Source organism: Falco cherrug, chromosome 14 (assembly GCF_023634085.1).
Source record: "Falco cherrug isolate bFalChe1 chromosome 14, bFalChe1.pri, whole genome shotgun sequence".
Classification (NCBI taxonomy): domain Eukaryota; kingdom Metazoa; phylum Chordata; class Aves; order Falconiformes; family Falconidae; genus Falco; species Falco cherrug.
Genome location: NC_073710.1, coordinates 16,886,178 through 16,891,623, shown reverse-complemented (window position 1 = coordinate 16,891,623; position 5,446 = coordinate 16,886,178). Strand labels below are relative to the sequence as shown.

At 44.0% G+C, this 5,446-nt stretch overlaps 1 long non-coding RNA gene across 1 annotated transcript; it reads right to left on the bottom strand.

The window, feature by feature from the left end:
* Positions 1-1,317: 1,317 nt before the first annotated feature.
* Positions 1,318-5,129, bottom strand: LOC129737365 (uncharacterized). Its single transcript, XR_008735136.1, has 2 exons — positions 4,824-5,129; positions 1,318-2,158 (listed from the first exon to the last, which is right to left on the bottom strand). It is a non-coding gene; the product is annotated as an uncharacterized LOC129737365 (long non-coding RNA).
* Between the last annotated feature and the right edge of the window lie 317 nt (positions 5,130-5,446).

Genomic DNA, 5,446 nt, shown 5'->3' with positions numbered 1-5,446 from the left:
CTTTTCTCCTTCGCAGGGAAAGAAGAGATTTGGGGTCACCATGTGGACCTACACGTTTCTCAGCTAGTAAAAAACGTAGTCCGTATTTCTTCTTACCAAAAGTTTGGCTCTGCCCCAGCTTCAGCAATCACAAAGACTCATACAGAAGGAAGACTGTGTAAAAAAATGTAAAAACGTGTCTTTAATAAAAGGAAACGAGAATCCCAAAATTCTTTCTTCTTTCTCTACAGGAAAAGTTTTCTAGCTACAAGCCACTTTTGCCTATTTAGGTCTCAGTGCTTCTTATTTCGCTTCTTTAGCTAGGTTGAAATGAGCAGAGAGGAAGAAGATGAGAGAGTGACATAGGTAGTAAATTATGTAAGTTATATAAATGCATGGGAATAGCAAGCAGATTTCAATGCTAAATGCAGACGGCAGAGATTTCTACCGTTAAGGAAGAAAGGAGGGAACCTGCAGCATCTGAAGAGAAATTGGCTGACTGAACTCCAGCGCCTGCTCCAGCCTGCAGAGATGGGAGACTGCCACAGACAGGGAAAGTGGAAGCGACTCCTGAAACCTGCAGAAGTCACAATTCCCCAAAGCTTGAACTTCAGTGATAAAGAGAAAGAGATCATTAACCGCTAGCAAGCAGAGTTTGTGGAGGAGAGAAGAAAAAAAGAAGAAGAAAAAGAAGAAGAAAAAAAAAACCACCTCTTTAACTCTGGAGTTTTTAAAAGTGCCCTTGTTTGTTTTCTTGGCAGAGGAGCAGAGCATTTGGCACCCATCCTTGGAAGGTGGCCCAGCTGTGGAAATGCTGGGGCTGGCCCTTTCCATGCTGTTGCTAAGCGGATGGCCCAATAGCCGCCGGGGCTCTCTGATCCCCACCCCACGCCGGCCGCCCCGGCTCCAGCCCGCCTGTAGGAAAAGCCTCTCTTCTCCCACTTGCTAATAATAATCATTTAAAAAATAAAAGGGCCAAAGAAGTGCCGAGTTTATGCAAGCAAACCCGACCCAGCTGATGCCAGGAGCGCAGCGCAGAGAGCTGGGGAGCACCAGCCCGTGCCCGGCTCCCGCTGCGCAGCCCGTGGGGCTGGATGGGGCTCAGCGCTGGGCTCCTGTCTGACTCGTTCTGCTCCCACAGCCTCAAGGTATAGGGCAGAAACAGAGCTTCCTCCCCCCCCCTTTTTATTTTTTTCTTTTTTAATAACTTTATCAACTCCGGACCCCAGGATGATTTGTGCATTTCATACACTCTCAGTGCTTTTACTCTCGGTTAGAATTTGGATCCTTTCCATTTCTCAGTTAAAACTTCTTTTTTTTTTTTTTTTTCTCTCTCTCTCTCTCTCTCTCGCTCTTTTTCTTTTTTTTTTTTTTCTTTCCCCCCAGTTGTTTGTGGTTTTGCATGAAAGGGCATTGTTAACTCCTTCGCCGCCCGTTTGGAATGGGCTGTCTTGGCTCAGCTCTTACAGGCGTTTCTGGAAGAGCAGAATAAAGTGCTGCGTTTCAAAAGTGCAGGCTGAAAAAAAGAAGAGTAGTGATGGAAAAGATTTACATTGAAACTGCTACTGTAGGATAACCCGAGGTAGAAAAGCAGAGCGCCTATTATTTATTTACAAGAGCCCTGACCACTTCTGCCAGGCGCTAAAGGAGGCCTTTCCCAGCTGGAAAGCCTCGGTACGGGGGCGAAACAGGGATGGGTTCAGTAAGAGCCAGGCCACCCCGTGGCCCCACTGGCATCCCGCCCCACGCCAGGGTCTGCACAGCACCTGGCCTTCGTGTGCAGCACGGGGAAATCGGGGCTTTGTTACTACCTGACTATAAACCAAGGAAAAGGTGCGCTTTTCCACGGAGGCTGTGTCAAAGGCGGTGTCACGCTTGCCCATGGGTAAACAGGAGGTCCACGACGTCCCAGGGACACACATAAAGCGTGGGAATTGCCGGGCTGGAAGTTGTGAAAAGCGGGGGATTAATTTTCCCTGTTGTCCGTAAAGATGAGAGGCTGGGAAATTGGCATCTGTCATTTAAAAACCTTTTTGCTCTTCATCTCTTCATCACCGGTTGCAGCTGCGGGAAGAGGGTATCGTCTCGCTCCCGTGGGGGGCTGACCCGGGGGCGCGTGCCCACGCGTGCGCTGCTCCAAGAGCTTTCCCAGCTGAAGTCCTTGAGCTTTGAGTGAATGCTAGAAACAGAGATGACTTAAATATTTGGCAGCAGCTAGGCTAAGTTATCTTTTTCCTTTAAAAAAATAACAAGTCATGCAAGTGGGTTTTATTTTATTTATGGGTATTTATTATTTCTTTCTGTAGACGATAAAATAATCTTTTTGGAACCAATAGGAATGTAAATTGAACATTTCATGCTTTAAGTGAATTAAATGACACATTTCTCATTTAAATTCTAAAAGCACATGAAGAAACCCCTTCCTATATTTGCACATCCTGTGGTAATTAGCACATGAATATTTTCCATTTTTAGTCTTTGAAAAAATAGACTTTTATAGTGGTTAAAACAAGTGCATATTTTTCCAGCATCCTGCCCAATATGATTGCTGCTCTTAAATATTTGTATGCACGTTTGTATGTATGTTTGTCGTGCCTGTTAGTTCAGTTTTGTAGAACAAATGGAGAAAATGAAAATATAGATTTTTAACCACAACAAGATTCCCTGCAGACAGGATTTTTTTGTACTGCTGTAGAAATGCAGCAGCTCGGAGGAAGAGCACAGCATGTAATTCTACATACATCACAGCTCTTTTTTATTACTCTTACCACACCAGCTGAATGGAGAATTACAAAAACTATGTCCCTGATTCTGTGAAGATTTTAAAAAGAGGCTTAACTTTCGGCATACAGGTAACTTCAAAGGGAATTAAGTGAAAATAGAAGATGTGAGTGGTTCGTGACAGACGGATGCATTAGAGAGAATGTTCTACACAGAACTCGATCCAGAAGTTCTGGAATTACATTAATTGACCTTGGTGAGCTAAACAAAATCTTACTGGAAATTATGTTCAGAAGTTAAACCCAAGACTTTTACAAAATAAAACCCAGTGTAATGGATATTCCTATCATTGCGTATCCACTGACTTTTCTATAAGCAAAGGGTGAAATGCCGGCACTGTAGAAGGGAGTGGGAGTATTGCCATCAGTTTTACTGATGCCAGAATTTTGCCCATAACACTTACACTTCCTCTGGCTCTGAGGCTTTTTTATTAACTCTGACATCGTTTTCTGCATCTATGCTGTCACATTGCATGGGGTGCAAAAGCATTTTAAAACTGACAATGGACTTGAGCTGTAGAGCACGGCTCGTTGATCAAACCTCAGAATCCATCTCGACAAAGTTTGATGAGATGTTTGATTCGAGGCTACCGTATAGACACATCTCTCTGTGTGTTCAGGATTTTGTTGGCACACCTGTTGTGGCCCGGTTGGGAAATTCTGTGCATGTAGCAAATCCTGGTCTAGTGGGGCAAACTAGGGATTGATTTTGTTTCACCACGTAGGAGCAAGCTGTGTCAACTACTGCACATCACTTTGTGATCATACGAAAGCCACTCTGACAAAAAGCCACCTCAGCAAGCTGTCATTTTAATGTTTTATCCATTTTCTTTTTGTGTACGTTTGCTCCACATTTCAGTGAAGCCTCACCGCCCGCCCCCCCCCCCCCCCCCGCCCACCGCCATAGGCTACGAGTCTGCAGCAAAACTCAGTCTCAAACATGTCACATGTAATGAAGCAGGAAAATTCCACCCAAAACATTCTGATCTCTGGCTTTCATACTGAAATCCCCTCCTAGTCAGGAAGAGAAGGGGACAGGCGAGACAGCGGTAGGTGACACCTGCACAGGGGCAACGCAGCCGAGAGCCTTGTCCCAGTGGCTTGCTGCGGGACGTGGGACACCATCCCCATGTGGTGGCTGCCGCAGGAACTCCTCGGTGCCTCGCTACCGCAGCCACGTGTGGGATGTCCATGTCCATTTATCACTCCAAACTCAACTAAACAGCTATATTGTAATACTGCAAATTAGAGACCTTCTAGATCATAATTTTAAAGCACTTAAGCTTGTGTTATCTTTTAGCTCTTTATTCATCTACCTAGTTAAGATTTTGAAGACCTAATCTAGTTCCCATTAAGACAAAGAGGTGCATTCCTTTCTCTGTCGAGTGTTACGCCTCGGTAAGCCAAAACTTTCTGTGTCTGCCTTAGACATTAATATCTTACAGGCATTAACAGCTCAACCTATAGGTTTTTCTCCATCAGTGGGGAAGTTTTATTCTTATCCCCATTTTACAGGATGAAATCTCTTATTCAGTGAAGTATGTGAGCATGTGCCAGTTTCAACAGAGCTGGTGGAATCTTTCCAGGATAGACAGTTTGCCAAAAGTGCAATTTGAAGTGGAAAACTATTCGCAAATTCAGGTTGAATGTAATGAAGAGTTTTGTCAGAAAGAAAATTGGGGGAATTTCTTTTCTCAGAAAGTTTAAATGTTTCATTTCGGTATTTTCAAAATAAGTTATGTCATCTTGTCCTTTCTTAAATCACTTTTCAAAGTTCACCTTTTTGGTTCATTATTATTTTGGAAGTGATATGATAAATAGAATATTAGACTTCTTAGTAACAGGGTGAATTGTCATTGCTTTGAGTTTCATTTTGATGTTTTGAAATGGAGGGGTTTTTTTTCAGCTAGAACTGTTTGTTTAAATTTTGGGTTAAAAAAAATATGAAAACTTCCATCCTAGATCAATCAAAGCAATCCAAGTTGATCCAAAAGGAAAGTCTTGGGGGGGGTGGCTTTCATGTCTGCTCCACCAACACATTGTGTGTTTCGGGTTCAGACTCACCTGAATCACTTTCCAGTTCGCCGTTCAGCCACCAGACCAAAAGCAACACGTCCGTACAGCTCCGACTCCTCCGACAGCTTAACAGCCCCATTGTTTTCGGTTGACTCCTGTGAAACTACCTGTGCTGGGAGTCAGCCACGTGCCTTTGCGTCTCCCTGAACCCATGCCTAAATAAACCATAGGGAGTCAAACGGGGTGACGGGCAGAGCCCCGGCGTCCTGCCTGGCCCATTTGGTGCTTTTGGAGTTCAAGACCCTTTTCCTCCTCCAGGTTTGCCAAGCTCTCTACAACACATCTGGCTTAAGAAGGAAGGATGGGGGCTGAAAGGGGAATTGTTTTCTTTGCGGCTTTCAATGCTGATGACCCAAATTGGGGAAGTGTGATAGGTGGGCGCCAGAGGAAGGAAACGCCTGGGTGAATTTGAAACTGAAATCTGCTCTAGAGTTATCAGTGGTTCTTATATTAGCCTAAAATGTTCTTCTCCCTCGTGTGAACATAACTTCCTTTAAATAACTATCCATTAGCTTCCACTAGCTACCAAGAGCTTTCCCATTTTCTGTTAATAGCTCCTTCTAATAATGCAACGTGATAAAATAAAAATTAGTTGGAATAATTTTGCAAAG